This window comes from Staurois parvus, unplaced genomic scaffold, assembly GCF_062004578.1.
Source record: "Staurois parvus isolate SC_StPar_1 unplaced genomic scaffold, SC_StPar_1.0 ptg000138l, whole genome shotgun sequence".
Taxonomy (NCBI): domain Eukaryota; kingdom Metazoa; phylum Chordata; class Amphibia; order Anura; family Ranidae; genus Staurois; species Staurois parvus.
This window is the reverse complement of record NW_028317934.1, coordinates 800,443-823,947: the sequence shown is the minus strand read 5'-3', so window position 1 is coordinate 823,947 and position 23,505 is coordinate 800,443.

Below are 23,505 nucleotides of genomic sequence, written 5' to 3'. Positions count from 1 at the left end.
AGGAGACTCCACCCAAGATCTGTCCCCGACAGGATCTCAGGTGCGAGCGTTTCCCTGACGGACCGGACAGGACTGCCGAAAGTGCCCACCAAGACCACAGTACAGGCAGCGACCCTCCCGACGCCGAGCGGCCCGCTCTCCCTCGGAAAGGCGAGCAAACCCTAGCTGCACGGGCTCCCCACCAGACAATCTATCCCCAGGAGGCGTGGGAGGAGAGGGAGGAACGGGTGGGACAGAAAACGCAGGTGTCAGTCGATTGGAAGGCCTCCGCAGGCGTTCCTTGAGTGAAGGCCTCTCCCTGAGCCTGGTGTCAATCAGGATCAGGAAAGAGATGAGCTCCTCCAACACCACAGGCAGTTCCTTAGCTGCAATCTCGTACTTCAGTGTGTCAGAAAGACCATGGGAAAACGCAGCCACCAGAGCCTCATTGTTCCAACCGACCTCTGCCGCCAGGGTACGAAACTCTATGGCGTACTCGGCCACGGTCCGTGAACCCTGATGCATGGTCATGAGCAGCTTGGCCGCCGAGGCGGAACGAGCCGGTACGTCGAATACCCTACGGAAGGCATCAACAAAACCGGAAAAATCTTGAATCACCGGGTCGTTCCTCTCCCATAAGGGATTTGCCCAGGCCAAGGCCATGTCTGAGAGTAGTGAAATTAGGAACCCAACCTTTGACCTCTCAGACGGGAAGGTGTGGGGTATTAATTCAAAATAAATACCCACCTGGTTGAGGAACCCATGACACTGACTCGGCTCACCCCCAAAGCGCTGTGGAAGAGGGGCAGAGCCAGTCATACCTCTGGGTGCCGCTGATGCAGCCGCCGAGGTGGTGGACGCAATAGGCGGAGAAGCAGCGGGAGAGACCACCGGAGTGACTACCGGCCTAATAGCACCAGGAGCAAGGTGTGCAGTGCGTGCAAGCAGAGTTTGCATCGCCTGAGCGAACTGATCCAACAGGTGATCCTGTTGATCGAGTCTGGCGACTAGCGTTGGGAGCGAAGGCGTGCCTGCACCGTCAGGGTTCATGGCACTTGTGTAATGTCAGGGCAGGAACCGAGGAACGGACAGGCAGGCCTAACAATGTAACGCACTGGCTGACGACAACCACCACCCACAGACCGAAGTCCCTCAGGGCGCGGAGTCTAAGTCCCAGGCTGCCCTTCACCAGGGCCCCTGATGGTGGGGATGGACTTGACACAGCCAGGAACCAGGTCGCGGCCCCGAGACACCTCAGCTGCGGTAATGGCGTGTAGCTGGTGGAAGAGACAAAAGAGTAGTCAGACAGGCCGGGGTCAACAACAACAGGACAAAACAGTACAGGACAGCAGACGAGAATCACAGGTCACAAGCCGGGTTCAGCAACAGAGGGTCAGATCAAAGGAGAATACAAAGAATAGTCAAGTCACAAGCCGAATCAGAATACCAGGAGAGTCACGAGAGTCAGAGTAATAGTAACACAAAGACACAAGACACAAGTGCAAAGAGCATGTGCGGGCCACAGGCTTATATGTCATCAGCCACGCCCCTCTGGGGGGTGGACCTCAGAGACCTGAAGGCATAAAAAAGGATTCCCACCATGCACAGCAGAATCCAAGATGGACGCCAGCACATGGAGTAACATAACCTCAGGGAAAAGGTAGGACCTTGACAGTGTTTCCTTTCTTCCATCCCTTCTTTTGGGGGGCAGCACTGCCCCCCTGAAAAATTATGCTGCCCCCCTGAAAAAATACTGCCCTAGGCAAATGCCTTGTTTGCCTTGTGGTAAATATGCCGCTGGGTACAAGGATAACACAACAGTCTTGTATCATGTGACAAGCTGTGACCAATCACAGCTCGCACAGTATTTCTCAATGGTTGCAAGAATGCAGCCAGACAGAAGGAGAAATCAGTGTATAAAAAAAAAAAAAAATCTTCATCACCCCCCACAAGTAGTACAGTGTCACTATGGTGACACTGTATTGCTAGGGTGACAGTATGTTAAAGAAAACCCCATAAATAATAATATAAAAAAATAAAATTAAAAATGTAAAAAATGTCTTAGAAAAATTATAATTTTTGCTTTTAATCTAATTTGGTTATTTTTTTTTTACTAAAAAGATAGCTGAATACATTTTGGGCAAGATTTATGAAGGAAGATTATTTATTTGCAAAATTTTATTAGAAAAACACTTTTTTTTCAAACTTTTTGGACATTTTCATTTATATAGCAAAAAAAATAAAAATGCAAGTGGTGAATAAATACCACCAAAATAAAGGTTTATCTGTCTCAAAAAAATGCTAAAAAATTCATATGGGTACAGTGTTGCATGACTGTCCAATTGTCATTCAAAGTGTGGTACCACTGAAAGCTGAAAATTGGCCTGGGCAGGAAGAGGGTAAAAGTGTCTGGACTTGAAGAATTTGTGTCACCTTTTAATGTTCAATAGAATATTAAAGGGTGTTTGACTCACAATCAAAGATTTAGCAGCAAGGGGGTTAATTTTCCAATTGCCCCTCAAAATTTTATATAAAGAGAAAGGAAGGAAGGAAGTGTGATTGTCTTCCATATTATAGTGTACTTCATGGCACTTCAGCCTTAAGTGATTCTCATAAAGAGCACTCCGGAAGCAGTGAGGCACTCAGTCCCACCGACTCTCCAGAATGAATGGAGAGCTGGTAGTCGTATTGTTTAAACACAGTCTGATCTTTGCTTGAGCCATCTCAAGGGCCCTTCACTAGAGTTCAAGTGCTGGTAAGAGTTATAGATTCTGTGTATTGATGTGGCCACCGAGAGGAAAACCAAACACATTACTGGATTAATTGGAAGGGCTACGTCTGCCACTGCCAGATAAGCACTTGAATTAACTAAGCAATTCATCTAGAGATGGGCAACTGAAAAGGTGGAACCCAAGTGGGGACTTGTTATTGGGATGAGCCCACTGAAACATTAACTGTACACCAGTGGTTTACAAAGGACAACCAAATCTTTGTTGGGTCTGAAAGGCACAAATCTAAAGGGTCTCATTAATATTAACCAATTAGTTAACCAAAAACAAAGACCTGGCCTCATTTCTGTAGACCTGATGCTCTCAAAGAACATAAAAAAGGTAAAAAGTGATCAGTAAATAATTGTTGAAAAAGTGGTGGCTAATACTCCTTACAAACCTCATACCTCTTTTGCTGCTATAATTTTATCATATACAGGGGTTGCAGAGGTAAGCTGTGGATGGGTGTGCAGAAGTGAGCTGTGGACTTTAAGGGGAGGAGGTGAGGTGTGAATGGGGGTGCAGAGGTGAGCTGTGGACGGGTGTGCAGAAGTGAGCCGTGGATGGGGGGTGCAGATGTAAGCTTTGAACAGGGGTGCAAAAGTGAGCTGTTGACTTTAAGGGGAGGAGGTGAGCTGTGAATGGGGGTGCAGAGGTGAACTGTAGACTTTGGTGGGAGGGGGTGAGCTTTGGATATGTGTGCAGAACATCCGTGTATGGTGAATGAGGGTATAGAGATGAGCTGTGAACGGTGGTGCAGAGGTGAGCTGTGGACGTGGGAGGGTGGTGGGGTCAGAGGTGAGCTTTGGATGTGTGTGCTGAAAAACATATTTTTCATGTTTTACAAATGATTTTGCTAAGTGGAGAAGAGACAAATTGCCCTGGGTTTGCTTTGAACAGGGCTCAGCAGACTTATTTATTTATTTATTTATTTCAGGTACTTATATAGTGCCGTCAATTTACGCAGCGCTTTACATATATATTGTACATTCACATCAGTCCCTAACCCTCAAGGAGTTACAATCTAGGGACTAGTGAGTTAGGGACCTTACAATCCAAGGTCCCTAACTCACATTCATACATAGACATACTAGGGCCAATTTAGACAGGATCCAAATAACCTTCCAGCATGTCTTTGGAGTGTGAGAGGAAACTGGAGTACCTGGAGGATACCCACACAGGCACAGGGAGAACATGCAAACTCCAGGCAGGTGGTGCCATGGTTGGGATTTGAACCTACGACCCTAGTACTGCCAGGTGGAAGTGCTAACCATTTAGCCACTGTGCTGCCCATAGCCACTTCAAAGATGACTGGATGCAAACCGAACCCCATCAAAATTAGTGAGAGCCAAATGCTCATCTTCTGGGCTAAGAGGCAAGGGGAGGTAAAAAAATGTAAAAATTCCTTTTGTCCAAGAACAGTGAATTTTTAAAAGCTTAATGTGAAATATTAAAAATGCCCAATTGCCCAATGTCAGCAAAAATCCCCCCCCCCCACAAAAAAAGCAAGGACTACTCTGCATGCTAACCCCCTTAGCATATATTGCCTTTGCAAGCCAAAATTCTCCACAAACATTCCCCCTCCTCCCATTACAAATCCCGCTCCCTGCTGAAATCTCCCCTCTCCGCATGAATCTTTGACCCCCATGCCCTCTCCCAGCTCCACTCCTCTCTCTCGTAAATCTCTCCTCCTAGTACAACCCCCCCCCCCCAAATTACCCATTCTAGCACTAATCCTCTATCCATCATAACTTCCCTGTGAGCGCAAGTCCTCCCCCAGCACAAATCCCCCTAATCAACCCTACTAGCACAAATCCCCCCAACTCCCCCTTCCTAACACAATCCCCCCCCCCCAAAAAAATTATTTCCCCCTCCTAGCACAAAGTCCCTCCCCCCAAATCCCCCCTCCCAGCACTAATGCTACCTCCTAGCACAAATCCTCCCCCTAGCACAGATGCACCAAAAAACCCCTTCCTAACCCTGCCCGCCCCATAGAAAAGTATTCAAAAAACTTGTTGCAAAAAAATTTGTCTCACTATGCCTCTTAGAAAATACCTTGGGGTGTTTAAAAATATGGTCATTTTGTGGGTATTTCTTATGTCCTGGTACTTCAGGGCCTCCAAACACGTGATACGTAATTAGGAAATTATCTTTAAAATCTGAAGGTGTTTCTTAGATTTTGGGCCCCTTTATGCAACTAAAAAGTTTCACATATTATTATTATTATTATTATACAGTATTTATAAAGCGCCAATAGTTCGCTCAGCACTGTACATTACAAAGGGGGACAGAACATGTGACAGAACAATACCAATACAATGCAAAACATGAGGGGATTGAGGGCCCTGCTCTTTTGAGCTTACAATCTAGGAATGTGGTATCTCTATACTGCAGAGAGAAGTATCAGAATGTGTTTGGAGGTATAATTGTCAGTATGTCCATTCAGTGTGTGAGATATTACTTATTAAAATAAAAACTTTGTAAAAGAAATTAGTTATTATTTATTTTCTTCAGTTCCCCAAAAAGTGGCAAAAAATACAACTTCAAAAATTTCAAGCTACCTCTTACTAAATATAGTGGACTGTCTATTTTCCAAAAAGGGGTCATTTTTGGGGTGTTTGTACTGTCCTGGCCTCAAGCAGTCAAAACATAAGGGCTGATAAAATTCAAATACATTTCCAGACTTCTAGAACGTCCCCACAGACTAAATAATATGCCTAAGAAATGCAGCAAAATACATTTTGGCATAAACTTATAAAGAAGATTATTTGTTTTCTAAGTTTTTTAACAGCAACTAAAGGAAACATTTTTGCACCATTTTTGGTCTTCTTTTGTGTAGTAAAAAATAAAAAAAAGTCTGGTAGTGATTACATACCCACAAAAAAACATTATTATCTGCCTAAAAAAAAAAATTTGAAGTAATTTGCGTACATTGTAGTGTGCTCATGGCAACTTTTGGCCAATGTCAGCCACTTTTGATGGATAAGGAATCTAACATATGATCTAAAAATGTTGCCAAAAACTAAACAACCTGCCATACGAGTTCATGCGACCACTTGATTTCAGTTGATTGAACCGGGCAATAAATTGAAAGCTTCAACACAGGTTATTAAATCGACTGACTACGGCAATTTGTTGAAAGCAATCACATTTTTTGCAGGGTTTGATTAAAGCAATTTTGATCCCATATCCTTGCAGTCAATCAAAACCACCATGTTGTTTCTGACCACTTTGTAAATTTGCCAAAAAAAAAAAATGAATTGAAAGCTTTTTTTGCCATCTTTGTTCCCTTGGGTACATTTCCCTTAGCTTCCTGTCCCATAGCCAAAACAAGAAGTGAGATGATATCTTTCCAAAGTCAGGGAAATCCCTGGTGGTCACCAGGGACAGTCATTTGAAGATGTTCCCCTCCATTTCTGATCTGGTGACAACCCAAAATTTGTGGGTTTTTTTCATTTTCACTGTTTGTTATAACTGTGAGAATAGAGAGGCTGAATCTCCCTAACAAAGACACAGACAGCAATAAAAACCTGACAGCTGTTCTAATCCCTCTCTGCTCCAATCAAAAACGAAAAAAAATCTTGTATCCATTTGTAGTTGGTTTTGCTTGTTTTCACATGTCCATTGGTAGTTTCTCGTGCTTATTTTTACATTGTTCTTATACTTTATTATTTGGATGTTTTTTTACATGCTTCATATATTTAATAACATTTCATCAGCTTCTTAAAATGTTTTCTCGAAAGCCTTACAGCTTTAATTCTGCATTAAAAACTGAACAGGGTCAGGATATTTTTCAGGAACGCCTCTATACTAAGAGAGAAATATAGCGCCATCTAATGGCTATTTTTGGCATGAGTGTATCTGTGATTGCAAGATAATGTTTCTTTATATGGAATTTATATTAAACAAATGAAAGACAAGCTTGAAAAAATATTTATTAGTGTAACAGCTGTGAAATTGTCAAATACTCCTCTAGAAGAACTGCAACAGCTGGATACTTATCGTCAAGAAAGTCACAAAAAATTTTTTTTTTAAAAAAAAGGATTACAGTTGAATTTATACAATGAGACGTTTGATTTTTTTTAAAAACTATTCTGTCGCTACTAATAAATAACTAATTAAAAACAGACAAAACAGCCTTTAAAATTTGAAGAATAATACTTACTAAATCTGCTCTGGTTAATAGAAACTTCGCTGTGAGGACTGATTCACATGTGCGTCAGGCCTTGCTGCCTTTCTGAATAGCTTTTAATGGTGGATCACTTTTCAGAGGCTTTTGACAGGCAGTGAGGAGGCGGCATGTTGCCTCCTCAGCACCTGATTTAAGCCTGTAAATGGCAAACCACTGCACCAAAGTTGCGTGCATTGCACACGGTTCTGGCGTGGCTCTACAGACTTGCATGGGTCATGTTTGGTGGTGGTATCACCTGTTGAATACAACATCCTGTTTAACTTTTTCTGCGGCTGTATAACACAGCATCACAACTTGGGCATGTGCAGGGGCGGACTGACCATTTGGAAACTCGGGCACTGCCCGAGGGCCCGGGGTCAGTAAGGGGTCCCATGAGATGCCCCTGGTACCTTTTTCATTGGCTTTTTTGAGTTTTGGCAAGGACACAGGGGCCCCATGATCCCCTATTGCCCGGGGGCCCCATGAGTTGTCAGTCTGCCCCTGTGCATGTGTACAACCCTGAGCGGCTGCATGTTAGCATTCGGGTGGGATGTCTGGGGGTGGTAAATCTGTGACCTAACTGCCTGGATTTACTGCCCCCTCTAAGTGAGGAGGAGCTTAACTGTCAGGGATCATGCATATAGGTGATTAGGGCCACACGTTGCCCAGATGCAGTGAATTTCATCAGCAGATGTTTCTAATCAGCAGTGGACAGGAGATCTGTACAAATCAATGACAGGCTGGCACTCTTCTTGGATGAAGCGATTATTGCAGATAGGGATAGATGTACATCCTTAGACATGAACTGTCTGAGTCCATGGGTGCACATCCATCCCTAAGGGCAGGTAATTACTTCAAGTGCAGTTACAAGCAAACATGTCAGCCTGTCATTGGTTTGTACAGCCTTCCTGTCGGTGGCTGATCAGGAACACCTTGCTGATCCGGTCCGTGTACAGCTCTATTCAAGCACATGAGTTCTTATAGGAAAAATCATAAAGTTAAAGTGATTGCAAACCTCAGATGTGAAATAAGAACAAAATATATCCCTGCATAGCATGTACTTGTCTCATTTAAGAGCACTAAGTGTAATTTCTGTCTGCTGCTTCATTCCTCTGCTATTAGCATGAGTCACTTCTGACAAGTTTTCCTGACACCAAGAGAGAAAAGGTGACAGGGGAGGGACCTCTAACACACAGCCTGTGATTGTCAGTCTGAGGTCTGTTCCTGTGAGCTATGTGGAGGGGGTGTGTCCCTTCTCTCCAATCAGCTGTCAGGGCTCTCTTCACTGAGCTCTGCAGTGTGTAATTTTGGCTCTCCGCCCCCTGCTTTCTGAAAACTCAGACAAGCTTCAAAAATTCTAGACTTGGAATGGATGAAAGAGGAGAAAACTGCAGATAAACAGCACTTATTTATCTAGGAGGATTTGTTTCATCTCTGTGTATCATCTGAGGCCAGTCTCTTCACTGGGCATATGCAAGGGTTTGCAACCACTTTGACTGTCCGTACTGGACAACCGCGCTGTAGCTGACATTCGGCTATAGCTCGGTGAGCTGTTTATATCTACCAGTTTGTTGAGATGACTTAAGATAAAAGCACCTATAGTTTTGTACCATAAAGTACCTTGTACTTTTTACTTCTTTTAAATTAGGCTCACGGAACATTTAATTGTACAAAACTGTAATTTGCTAAGCAAAAAAAAAAATATATATATAAAAAAATTGTTAAATGTATATATATATATATATATATACCTGTATATACATTTAACATTTTTTTTTGCAGAAATAAAGACAATGTCATTCAAACACCACATTTGGATATTGGAAATTGAGTATCCTTGTAGAAGAGGTCATGGCTCTTTCTAATGTCTTTTTTATGAAGTATGCACTGAGCAGAGGTTACATAGTAATAGCCGGTATGGGAAAACCACATCAATCTGTTGTTAATTGCCACCGACACCGGTGTCACACAAGTAACCCACGCACAATATAACTCCCTCTCCAGTGGCTATTCATAATCTGGGAAGTGTGAAAGGTGCTCTGCTACTAAGTTGTAGCAGTATAAAACAATTAAGCTGCGGCAAATCAGTGGGTAGCACAGCTATGTTTCTGCCTACAAATGCACTGCCATAAAATAGCTTGAATTAATTTTTTTCCATTATATATATTTAGAAATGCTTTTTAACCAAGGTTGTATTCCCACTTGAGCTGAGTGTCTTTGGTCGTTTTTTTTTTAAATTATTTTTTGCCAATGAAAAGCATGTGTTTTTCAGGTGCTCCGATTGAAGTCTATTGGGGTAAAAAAAACTTGAAGCTTGGAGATAAAGCGAAGCTCGTGTAGTTTTTCTAGTTACAAGCTTCAAGCAACACTATACATGAAAATCATGGGATTTTGGATGTTGAGCATTTTGGAGATTCAAGCTCCAAAATGCTCATGTGTGAATGGGACCTTAGAATACTGAGAGTGGCAATCCCTATTTATTTGCTGCTTCAGCCTAGGTTCACACTATTGCGAACCATGTGGCCAGCATTTGCTTGGGCATGGCAACCCCCAAGGCGGGGTCACTGGGTAATGTCACTGGGTGACCCCGCCCCTTTGTTTCTTTTAGCAGCTCTTTCTCTGAGCTATAGTAAAGGAAAACAAAGCTGGTAATTACATAAAAAAGGGCATTGTTTTAAATGCAATTGTCGGCTTTTTTTTCTTCACTATCAGAAGAATGAGCTGTCACTTTCCCCGGAGCTAAAAGAAGCAAAGGGGCGGGGTCACCCAATGACATTACCCAGTAACACCGCCCCTTAGTTTCCTTTGGCTCCGGGGAAAGTGACAGCTCATTGTCTGATCTATAGTGAAGAAAAAAAAAAGCTGGTAATTACATTTAAAAACCGGCACTGACATATAGGCAGCCAGTGAGGGAGCCTCCCTGTATACACTGCTCCTCTCCTGCCCCCTCCTTGCACACACTGCCCCCCTACCCCCTACAAAGAGGACCTGTCACTTACTGTATATGCTATCACCTATGTGATAGCAATAAAATCATAAGTTACAAAAATAAATAAAAATATACATTAAAGTAGAAAAAAATACAAAGAAAAATTGGAGCCTCCCCACCCTCACATACGCAGGCATTTCGGTTTCGATTCGGTTTACGGCCACGTGCATTCTGAATTTTTGCTATTGTTTTCGGCACCAGAATTTTCATTAATATATTATATTATAATGATATTAACATAGAATTTGTTTCATTTTATTATGAAAGTGAAAACAATGTTGTCTTATAGAGTAGCTCTTGGTGTCAAATATACTAAGTACACTAAATTCCCTTTTGTTTATCTCAGCTTACTGTTCACACTAATGTGCTGTGAGTTGTAGATATAGTTTCATGTTACACCCATATTTAGTGTCTAACAGGAATCAAGGTTATATTGCCTAGCCCCCCACCTTCAGACTGACCCCCCTTCCTTAACTGAATCATGGGGTACTTTCCTGGACAACCATGTTTTCGTTTGTATTCAGCACAACTGTGCTATGTTCTGTCCCCACGGCCAAACCATTTATTCACAGCTACGTCATTCACATACATCTTTGAACAGAAGACTACAAGTCTGATTTGCCACCACAGCAGACAGGCTTATATATCTCAATGGAGCGCAAGTGCAGTTATGGCAGCACACTTGTAGTCCATTGTTAATTTCCTCCAGCCCCTTAACCGAAGATCCGCACCTCTGTAGGGACCTGGGGCTGTTGAAAGAGTTTGCAGGAGCCAGGGCACTGCACCCGCAGTCAGGGGTGGACTGACAACTCATGGGGCCCACAGGCAATAGGGGATCATGGGGTCCCTGTGTCCTTGCCAAATCTCAAAAAAGCCTATGAAAGGTACCAAGGGCATCTCATGGGGCCCCCAACTGACCCCAGGCCCTCGGGCAGTGCCCGAGTTTCCAAATGGTCAGTCCACCCCTGCCCGCAGTACTAATCATGGTTGTAATGCTTTTCTAGTTTCAATGCAAAAATGTAATAAATGCACATTTTTTATTTTATTAATATGGGTGAATTTATTTCATTTTCCCTAAAGCTGAACTATTCCTTTTTGAGAGATTTACTCTCAGGTCCTGTCTTATTTATCACATTCACTAAGACAGGTAGTTAAGAAAATGCTTCCCAGTGAAGACACAGACAGCAATAAACCCATCTATTCTCAACCTGAGTTTCTTGGAACCCTGGAGGTCTTCCAGATGTTGCTAGGGGTTCCTTGAACTGTGGCTAATTGACCTCCCATTTGATGGCATCTTCATAAATCCAGGTCCATCACCATTTGGCAGAGCAAGTAGCATGTCACCAGTGATATTTTCAGCTGATTGTTAGGGTGGCGTTCTGATCACCACTGTAAGGGGGGCATTCGTCTCACTGACCACCAATGTAAGGGGAATTTTTCTAATGAACCCCAATGGACTAATCTTAGCAAGGGTTCCCTGACACCTGAAATTTATGTAGCACCCCCCCTAAGGAGCCGCTGGTGAAACTGATGCTTTTTCTTACATTCATGCACACACAGCCAGGCACATGGCATTTCCTTCACTTTCACTTGAATAGAACAGTCTAGGGGTGTCTTTATTGAAAAGTTGAACTTTGATGGGGTGAAGGAAGCATGGGATCCCCTAAACTAGTGTACTGACCTCTTCTCTTTCTCTCTGTGAGCTGCACAGAAAGTCACACATGACTCTCTGCTGCTAACAGGTGACTATGTCTTCTTTCCAAGAACTAAGAGCCACGCACAGTCACTAAGGCCCTGTACTTAGGTTGTTTATTCACAATGCCGCAGGATCATCAGTTGCCTCCTTCCGATATCCACCGGGCACTCTTTGGTGAGGGAGACACAGACTCACATTACCAAAGTACAGCTGGACACTCTTCCCCCACTTCCTCCTGGTACTCTCCTGTGAACCTTCCAGGCCCAAACCGACTCCAGAACCAGGCTTTGCAAATAGGCCCCTCAGTTAAACCTCCCATTGAGAACTCGATGTCTTCCAAATGGCATCTGCACCAATTCTGCCCCAGGGTTAGGGCCCATGCACAGAGATCCCTTCTGGCAGGACTGGACCCAGCAACTTTCCTTCCCTGCCTCAGGCATCAGACTATTTATGGGCTCTCCAGCCATCTATTGGGCACACCTCCCCAGAAATTGGCTAGATCACCATAAATATCCAGTCTGCTTCTCTCATTCTTACTCCCATTATAATTCTAGAACCTTCTAGAACACGTGTCAAACTGGCGGCCCTTCAGCTGTTGCCAAACTACAAGTCCCATGAGGCATTGCAAGATTGTCAGTTACAAGCATAACTTCCAAAGGCGGAGGCATGATGGGACTTGTTTTGCTGGAGGGCCACCCCTGTTCTAGAACTAAGGGAAAGCAATCAGAGTAGCAGCCTGAGATACTGAGCAGGCCAGAACAATGAACCCCTGCTCCACTGATTACAGAGGAGCGGTACTAAATTTACAGTACCTAACAGCTTCTGCTAACTAGGAGGGTGCTACATTTATTTTAAGGGTTCCTCTGGGGTAAAAGGGTTGAAAAAGGCTGTTCTAACTCTTCCCCACTCTACCTAAATAAGGAAAGAGGAGAAGTAAAGTCCAGAATGATGCCACACTTCATGAAGGATATCAGTCATTTATTGAGAATCAAGAGTAAACGCATCAAGCCAATGTGTTTTGGGGAACTGCCTCCCCCCTTCTTCAGCTATTTGCAGTGGTGTTGGAGTTGACCAGGAACATCTAACACTGGGGACCTTTGTTTGCATGGGCCAGTTTATGTAAAAGATGAATTTAGCCTTTAAAGCTCACGTGTAGACAGGCATTACTGACTTATTGCTGTTGTGCGAGAGACAACATCAGGCTCATCAAGATCTATTTAAAGCTATCAATGGTGTTATTTTTAAACATCAGAGTGTTCTTGAGGGAATCGGATCCAACTAAAGGGAAAACAGATCTCCCCTTTAAAACGAAAACGTGTGTGTTTGGGAGGTTCATGTCTTCTCTTTTATACCCAGGAAATGACTTTGTTTCGGAGCCCCACTCTCACTGAAGTGATAAATATGTATGCCGTCATGATTAATGTTAATGTCAGCTCCGCTGCAATGTTTTACATAGGTACCGGGTGCCAGGGGCAGTTAAGTGGAAGATAACTATTCTCATTAATCACATTTGATAACTCTCAATCCCAAAAGGACACAGAGATGAACTGGGGATGGCAGGATCACTCACATATTTAAAAGAAGAGACGCCGTGTCTCATGACCTGATTCTACCTCAAAAAAATAACTAATTGCCAGTGCATTTAATCATTAATTAAATATGTTATGTCTGAGCGGAGGAACACCAGGTACAGGACCTGAATCACAACTGCTGGGTATATAATGTTCTCTCTAAAGCTGGCAATAAAAGGACAAAAAAATAAAAGATGACACAAGTTTCAGAAATAATAAAATCAGTTGTATAGAGCATAATGTTGTACGTGCTGTCAGTCCTAGACTTATAATCTATTAGCTATAGCATATCTATAGGTATTACAAAGCAGAGAAGTAGTGGTCAATGCATGCAATTAAAGGGCGCAGAAATGATTTGGTGCTGAACCTGGTACAAATTGGCTTAATCAAGGTAAGTATTGGTCCAAGAGTTTAGTTTATGGCATCATAACAGGGTCAGTTATCATGGCGATAAAAAAAATGTCTGTCTGTCTGTCTGTCCATCCGTCCGTCCGTCCATCTATCTATCTCTCTCGTTATGTATCCATTTATCTATTTATTTTTATATAACTTGAGCAACAAATGTCTCCCAGTAAATGCCCCCATGGTATGGTATCTATCTAACTATACACACTATATTGCCAAAGGTATTAGGACGCCTGCCTTTACACGCACAGTAGTAGTCCATAGGGTTCAATATTGAGTTGGCCCACCCTTTGCAGCTATAACAGCTTCAACTCTTCTGGGAAGGCTGTCCACAAGGTTTAGGAGGGTGTCTATGGAAATGTTTGACCATTCTTCCAGCAGCGCATTTGTGAGGTCAGCCACTGATAACGGATGAGAAGGTCTGGCTCGCAGTCTCCGCTCTAATTCATCCGAAAGGTGTTCTGTAGGGTTGAGGTCAGGATTCTGTGCAGACCAGTCAAGCCTTGCACTTGGTGATGTAAGGCTTGGATGCAGCTGCTCGGCCAAGGAAACCCATTCCATGAAGCTCTCTACTGTTGTTGTGCTAATCTGAAGGCCACACTAAGTTTAGCGGTCTTTAGCTATTGACTCTGCAGACAGTTGGCGACTTCTGCGCACTGTGCGCTTCAGCATGCGCTGACCCTGCTCTGTTATTTTACGTGGCCTACCACTTCGTGGTTGAGTTGCTGTCGTTCCCAGTTGCTTCCACTTTGTTATAATACCACTAACAGTTGACCGTGGGATATTTAGTAGCCAGGAAATGTCACAGATAGACTTATTGCAGAGGTGGCAACCTATTACAGTACCACGCTTGAGTTCACTGAGCTCCTGAGAGTGACCCATTCTTTTACAAATGTTTGTAGAAGCAGTCTGTATGCCTAGGTGCTTGATTTTATACATCTGTGGCCAAAGAGGTGATTGGAACACCTGAATCCAATGATCTGGAGGGTGTCCCAATACTTTTGGCAATATAGTGTACATATATATATATATATATATATTATCATGGTGAGATTTACATTGTTATGCTTGTTATACTTACCAGCTCAATGGTTTTCCACAGAGCAGTCCTGATCTTCCTCTTCTGGGGTCCCCTTCCAGTTCTCTTGGCTCCTCCCTCCTGCTGAGTGCCCCCATAGCAAGCCGTTGCTATGGGGGCACTCGCGCGGGCTTGTTTCCAAGCTGGCTCGGTATGTCCATTGACACACAGAGGGCGGCTCAGCCCCACCCCGCCCCCCAGCCCCCTCCTTATTGGCTGTGATTAACAGCACTGGCTCCCTCTGCTGTCTCTGAGTCAATGAGGAGGGAGAGAGCAGAAATAGCACATCCCTAAATCACGATCAGGCTCAGGTAAATATGGGGGGGGGGGGGGTGCTGCACACAGAAAGGTTTTTTTTCACCTTCAAGCATAGAATGCTTGAAAGGTAAAAAAACTTTCAGTTTTTAGAAGCACTTTTAGGTTAGAGTGCAGGAAGAAAGTTGAGTGTCAAGGGTTTATTTCAGTTTAGAGTTAGGTCAGGGTTCCCAGGATAAATTGTTTGGGGGCTCATTCATCAGGAATGAGGGGCTTGAACAGGACTGACTACCCTCTCTCCACCCACAGGTGTCAATGCTGGGTTAATCACAGGCACATGTACTATCATATGGGAGAGGAGAAGAGAGCCACATGCTCTACATGTGGGATAAGTGACAGTTAAGTGACCTCTTTGCCCTGCATGGTCACTTAACTGGGTGGATTGAGCGATAAGGGTTAGTTTTTAGGAGTTCGCTGTTGGTGGAGGTTAAAGTGAAAGAAAAGCCTAACTATAATAATTCCTAAAAAATTCCCCCCCCCCCCCTTCCCCTACCTATCCTGCTTAACTTGTATAAAAAAGATCTGTGTACTTACCTATTTGTAATCCGCACCATTCTAGGCACATGATCCCACAGCTCTGGCTGTCCTATGTCAGTGAGCGGTTGCTGCAGGCGGGAGCAGGGAGCACCAACAATGGCTGGGCCATGGGAACCTATGTGACATTGTGGCTCCTGGAATGCACAGCCATTGTCAAGCACTCCCTTACACATAGGTAAATACACCGATCTTTTTCATACTGGTTAGACAGGATAGGTAGGATTTTTACCTATCCATTTTTAAGACTAGATATATGTAGTTAGGGTTTCCTTCCACTTTAAGCATTAAAATGGAATTTTAGAGGGTTGGTTAAGAATCAAGGGTAGAGGTAGAATGAGTATTATCTGTGAAGGTAATAAGTGTGGACAAACATTGGTTGGTTATGATGACATTTATATTGGTTTCTGCACTGAAACCTCGGTGTCCATATGTCTGCTGCTGAGCTTGTAGCTCTGAAATGTAATTTTCTGGAAATGGACTGGTTGAGCTCCTGATAAAGTGCAAGATCACCATCATGAGATTTTCTTCTCGTAGCCTATTTACTTTTCATTTTTCATTTCTCAGTCTATACTTAATCACTTATCTTCCCCCTTCCACATTCAGCTATCCTGTAGCACTTAGTTCTTATAGCCCAATTGAAGTCACAGAAAATATATTCAGCCATACAGATGTAGACATTGTACCAGGGGCGGACTGACAATATATGAGGCCCCCGGGCAATAGGGGATCATGGGGCCCCTGTGTCCTTGCCCAAACTCAAAAAAGACTATGAAAAAGGTACCAGGGGCATCCTATGGGGCCCCCTACTGACCCCGGGCCCTCGGGCAGTGACCGAGTTTCCAAATGGTCAGTCCGCCCCTGCATTGTACTAACAGTTTCCATTTCCATAGCCTTACCACCACATTCCTGTTATAACACTTGTGTAGTATATCTGAATATAGCTGTGTAGCCCCATAGGCACTAGAGTTTGCCCACACAGTCAACAATCTAACTGACCAGGACAGACATGGACCCTCTCTTTCTCAGCACTACAAGTGTGGGCGAGGACACTTATTGTGAGGGGTGTGGCCATTACTCATCTATGCCAACACAGAGCACTGGAGTGGGAGTAAGGGAGTTCAGTTCTATTAGCAGAAAAAGGTATTTTAAGTACACTTAAAGTGTTATTAAACCCAGGCCCCTGCATTCTCTATATCTGGTCTCCCACAGTACACAGTACTACATAGTAGAACATGGAAATGCAATTATTTTAGTAAATATAAACTGCTAAATACCTTTTCTCATCAGCAGTTGGAGCAGTCATGTGACTTCAGCAGAGCACTGTTTAAAGCTTATAGGTGGAGTTTTCTTTCTGCTCTAGGAGGATGTAAACCTTTGACCTCTGTTTGGACAGTGCTGATTGGCCCTGTGCTGAACACATGCACCCTTCCAAGAAAATATAAACTGCTAAATACCTTTTCTCATCAGCAGTTAGAGCAGTCTTGTGATTTCAGCAGAGCACTGGTTAAAGCTTGTAGGAGGCGTTTTCTTTTTGCTCTAGGAGGATGTGAAACCCCTGACCCTTTGTCTAGACAGTGCTAATTGGTCATGTGCTGATCACATGCACCCTTCCAAGAAAAGAAGAAAAAAAACCTCTCTAGCAATACACACTAAACTGAGCATGTACACATGACTATGGATTCAGTCTGTATCAGTTGGACATTTCAACAAGAGGAGGGGCAGAGAAGTCAGGATCAAACAGCCTTTTTACACAATGCAGAGGATTAACCGCTTAGGTTCCACAGTGAGTATAACAAGCATGCTTTATTGCATATACAGACTGATTTTACTGTTGTGGGTTTAGTAACACTTTAAAAAAAAAATCACTTATCAATCTGAATTTAGGACTATCATTACTACAAATAGCAGAGAAGGTGATTAGCTAAACCTGATTGAGTTTACAAGTCATTTTTAGGAGGGGGACGACCTTTTTCCAACACAATGATTCTGTTTTTGAATGTGTAATTTTTTTTCTGACATGTTGGTGTTATATATATCTTTCACTTAGATGTTATAAGTTGCACTGAGCAAATACAGCTGGATAAAACAAAAACTGTGTCTGTCTTCATTTCAGGCTGCAAAGCAACAAAATTATTTTTGGGGGGGGGGGGGGTGATTCATTTCTATACCCACTTTACATCTGTCAGGCAGCTCATAGGTGCTCACTGACTTGTCAAAGTGGAATGGAGAATTTGGATTTTCCTTGTTTCAATAAACCAGTTTCTTAAATGGTTCTAAAGCTTTAAAAGTTTTTTTTTTAAATAATAATTCATCCTTAACCACTTCAGTACCAGGCACTTTCACCCCTTTCCTGCCCAGGCCAATTATCAGCTTTCAGCGCTGTCACATTTTGAATGGCAACCTCGCGGTCATGCCTCACTTTATTCAAATGAAGGTTTTGTCATTTTTTTGACACAAATAATGCTTTCTCTTGGTGGTATTTATTCACCACTGTGTTTTTTTTGCTAAACAAACTAAAAAAGGCTGAACATTTTGAAAATAATGTTTTTCTTAGTTTCTGTTATAAAATTTGGCAAATAAGTAATTTCACTGATTGAGTGATGATGAGACTGCACTGATGGGCACTGGTGAGGCTGCACTGATTGGCACTGAGGAGGCTGCACTGATGGACACTGGTGAGGCTGCACTGATTGGCACTGAGGAGGCTGCACTGATGGGCACTGATTAGGTGGCACTGATGGGCACTGATGAGGTGGCAGTAATGAGCAGTTATAGGTTGCACTGATGGGCACTGATAAGCTGCAATGATGGGCACTGGTGAGGATGCACTGATTGGCACTGAGGAGGCTGCACTGATGGGCACTGATTAGGTGCTCCCTTTGACAAAGTGTGTGTTACACGAAACACGTTAGGGAGGTGCCCCTAACCTGTACTACTACACCACATGGCCTCCCATATGGCTGACAATGTTTTCGATTGATTTATGTAAGTGTTTGGAATTTTGTGTTTTCTGATGTCACTTTTACCTGAAGCATTAAAACTACTACACTATTGGAGCTTTTTTTTCTCGGGCTCGTTATTTCTATTGGCGAGCCCCCCTTCTCCTAAGGTGCTTCTTCATATCTGATCTATGCATATTTGCATGATCCCCCCGATGGTTGACACCGGTATTACTGGAGACTGCTAACCTGTCCTGATGGCTGTGATTCATACTGCTGGAGACTGTTAACCTGCCCTGGATGGATGACCCCTGGTGGTTGAGTCCTGCCTTGATGACCTCATCCGTGTGAAGGGTTCCATTCCCAGAGTACCAAGGAGTAGGTCTTATATACTCCAATGCACAATCATTTGTGCTATCTGGTTAGTGCAATATACACCTATTCTCACATCCACAGTAATCATGGTTATTAGCTTCAACTTCTATATGGACTAGAGCACCATTGTCACCATTTGCACCTATGAGATTTATCTTAGACTGGTCTTTTTTACCTCGTAGCATTGTTAAACGCCACTTTCTGATTATTATTGCATTTTTGTCTACTCGCTTCTATGTGTATATTTAAGGACCAGAGTATTATTGTCATTATTTGCTCCTGTGAGAATATACCTCTAACTGGTCTTCATTCTTCCAGCGTTGTTTAATGCCAGTTTCGATTACTATTGTCTTTTGCCTACTTTCATATACTGTATATATATATCTATTTTGCTCATCATTACTATCCTAGCGCTGCATATTTTCACCTGTTTATAGATTTTCATTGGAGGATTTTTGAGGTTTCCCTCTTTATGCTGGCAGCTCGTTACTCATACAGCAACCCAGTGCTCATATAGCTTGTGTTTTAACTGATTAGGTGGCACTGATGGGCACTGATGAGGTGGCAGTAATGGGCAGTTATAGGTGGCACTGATGGGCACTGAGGAGGCTGCACTGATGGGCACTGATTAGGTGGCACTGATGGACACTGATGAGGTGGTAGTAATGGGCAGTTATAGGTAGCACTGATGGGCACTGATAAGCTGCAATGATGGGCATTGGTGAGGATGCACTGATTGGCACTGAGGAGGCTGCACTGATGGGCACTGATTAGGTGGCACTGATGAGGTGGCAGTAATGGGCAGTTATAGGTGGCACTGATGGGCACTGATAAGCTGCAATGATGGGCACTGGTGAGGCTGCACTGATTGGCACTAAGGAGGCTGCATTGATGGGCACTGATTAGGTGGCACTAATGGGCAGTTTTAGGTGGCACTATAGGGGTAGGAGTGATAATCAGTGCCCTAATTATCAGTATAAACAATTTACTGTCAGACTTGCCTATTATCAGCTCCCCTTTCCTCACACTGAGACATCGCGTGAGGAAAGGAATACCTTTTGTCTTATCACTTGAACCAATCCTGCTGTGGCTTCCCCTGCAGCGCACATAAGGATCAGTTCCAGTATCTGCACCCCTCCCTATCTAGGCGCACAATCACAACCTCTGTACGTTCACCCCTGCCCTGTTGTCTGGGCCTCCTTGCATGCCCCCCTCCTCTGCAGCACTGCTGGCTTCATTACTGATCAATCCTGTGTTCATTTATAATGGGAGCATAGTATACTATATTTTAGTTATTACAGGTACTTATACAGCGCCGTCAATTTACTTTTCATGTTGTGAATTTCACTGGTATAAACAATTGATTTATTCAGTGTCCCCATAGGCCCACGTGAGGCATGTTTCTGGGAGGACGCCATATGATGTCCCGCCTGGCTGTCATTTGACAATAAGCCTGGTGGGAAGTGGTTAAACAGTCGAAGCGCCAGGAGAAGAAAAGCCACTTGATGAGCAGTACTTTGATAGCAATTGGAGAAGTTATTTTCACAGTGTCTGGGATTTCTGTAGCAGCTGCATGGTATTGGGCTACTGCCCTGCTGCCCGCACTCTGGAAGTAACAATGGAGAACCATATACAGATCACATGCCCAGCAACCTCTGGTTCATCAGGTATGGTCTCTCTGAGCTGAGCTGGGAAACAAGGAAACCCTTCAGGAGCCCAGGGAATTGTGGCCCTTAAGGCTCATGTACACTGCAGCTGATAAACACCCGTTTAGGAGCTGTTCAGCGTTTTTTTCAGCAGCCCCTGAACTCTCCCTAATGTTTTCCTACGTGTCCATATACACATCTTCGTTTCCAGTCGTTTACAGGCATTTGAGTTTACAGTCATTTTTTTGAACGCAGAAAACTTGCGTTCAGCAGTCGATTTAATCAGCGTTTCAAACGCAAAACGCTTGTAAACACGGCTAAACGCGGCAAATCGCGTTCATAAGCGGTTGCAATTTTTTTTTTAACTCTTCCAGTTCCCGATGCTGCCCAGAGCCTTTTTTCATCATGAAAAATGCATGCAAAGCGTTTTCAAGGTACTCAAATGGGCAAAACACTGAACACAGGATGTTCCTACCAAGCTTGTCACACATCCTAATGACCAATTCACACCTCAGACCTCTCCCACTCTTGGAAACAAAATCTATGTTAATGACCATTCACTCCTCAAATTCCTCATGTAGACCCCCTGCCAGGTGACCGTAATGACTCCCTCCACCAGACACCTTTTCCACCCTTGGAAACAAAAGAAATGTTAATGAGCAACTCACACCTAAGATAATCTCAACACATGCTGCTGTCTCTGCTTCTACTCTCTGTATTTCTCTGAAACAGTCTGAAATAGTTAATAATTTACCACTTTTCTGTGCATTCTGGGCCTTTCAGAGGTTCTCCTGTGTTTACCTTTAAAAAACGCTTCTAAAATGCAAACGCACATAAACGAGTTATGCAAATGTGGCTAACCTACGTTTTCCAGCAGTCAGTTTCCATCGTTCAGAAGTGTCCCGTGTACATGGGGTCTTACATTAACCCTTCCTGTTATCCTAACACTAACTGTACCTGTAACTCTCACACTACTCCCCACTATGACCCCAACATTAACCCTACCTATAACCTTCCTTTGAGAATTTAAATTAATCCTCACAATAATCATTAGTGGAACACAAATCCTTGTACTAACCCTCGTTATCATTTTAACTCTAGTATTACAACCACACTCTCATGTTTTTCATGCAGTGCATTTTAGGCACATTTTACATAAGTTACGCTTCATCCCTATGGAAAGTGTAGTTTGCTGGAAATTGTACCAAAGATGCTGCAGTAAGCATTCAAATGCATTTCCATCCCTGAAATCCTAAAACAGCCAATCTGTGACGTAAATATAAATTGATTCATAATTTTTTAAAAATAACAAACATATTATACTTACCTGCTCCGTGCAATGATTTTGCACAGAGCAGCCCCGATCTTCTCCTTCTGGGGTTCCCTGCTGACGCTCCTGGCTTCATCCCTCTGCTGAGTTCTCCTCTAGCAAGTCGCTTGCTAAGGGGGTACTTGTGCAGGCTCGCTTCTGCGCCCTGCTGCCTGTGTCCATAGACACAAACAGCTGGGCTTTGCCCTGCCCCTCAGACCCTCATCAGGGGCGGACTGACCATTTGGAAACTCGGGCACTGCCCGAGGGCTGGGGGTCAGTAGTGGGCCCCATGAGATGCCCCTGGTACCTTTTTTATAGTTTTTTTTTACTTTGGGTAAGGACACATGGGCCCCATGATCCCCTATTGCCCGGAGGCCCCATGAGTTGTCAGTCCGCCCTGACCCTCATCATAGGATTTGATTGACAGCAGCAGAAGCTGATGGCTCCCGCTGTTGTCAATCTGCCCTGTGATGAGGGAGAGAGCAGAGAGAGTCCCTGAGTCACTGCTCTTGTGCACAGTGCTAGATCAAGATTGGGCTCAGATAAGTATGAGGTTGGGCTGGAGGGTCTTCATTACAGAAGGTTTATGAGGGAATGCATTAAGGCAGGGGATTTAAACTCCACTTCATCACGGGCCGAATCAGCATTATGGTTGCCCTCAAAGGGCCAGTTGTATCTGTAAGACTAGATGTCCAGAGCACCCCACCCCATTACATCAGATGTCAATAAGCTCCCCACCATCAGAAGTCAAGGGTCCTCTGTCCTCTCTTACAAGGGAGTGCTGCAGCTGCACAGAGGTGCAGGATCTGTAGGAGGAGTTCTGTCCATCTCTTTGCAGCTGAGATGGGGGTGTAGGGCGGGATATGAGCCTCTCCACAGCTGCACAGATAAGTGCAGGATCTGTAGGAGGACTTCTATCTATCTTTTTGCTGCTGAGATGGGGGTGAGGGGGGGATATGAGCCTCTCCAGTGCTGCACAGATGTGCAGGATCTGTAGGAGGAGTTCTGTCCATCTCTTTGCTGCTGAGATGGGGGTAAAGGGCGGGAAATGAGCCTCTCCATGGCTGCACAGAGGTGCAGGATCTGTAGGAGGACAACTATCCATCTCTCTGCTGCTGAGATGGGGGTGAAGGGGGGGATATGAGCCTCTCCACGGCTGCACAGAGAAGTGCAGGATCTGTAGGAGGAGTTCTATCCATCTCTTTGCTGCTGAGATGGGGGTGAAGGGGGGATATGAGCCTCTCCACGGCTGCACAGAGAAGTGCAGGATCTGTAGGAGGACTTCTATCCATGTCTTTGTTGCTGAGATGGGAGTGAAGGGGGGGATATGAGCCTCTCCACAGCTGCACAGAGAAGTGCAGGATCTGTAGGAGGACTTCCATCCATCTCTTTACTGCTGAGATGGGGGTGAAGGGGAGGATATGAGCCTCTCCACGGCTGCACAGAGGTGCAGGATCTGTAAAAGGACTTCTATCCATCTCTTTGCTGCTGAGATGGGGTGAAGGGCGGGATATGAGCCTCTCCATGACTGCACAGAGGTGCAGGATCTGTAGGAGAACGTCTATCCATCTCTTTGCAGCTGAGATTGGAGTGAAGGGGGGGATATGAGCCTCTCCATGGCTGCACAGAGGTGCAGGATCTGTAGGAGGACTTCTATCCATCTCTTTGCTGCTGAGATGAGAGTGAAGGAGAGGATATGAGCCTCTCTACGGCTGCACAGAGAA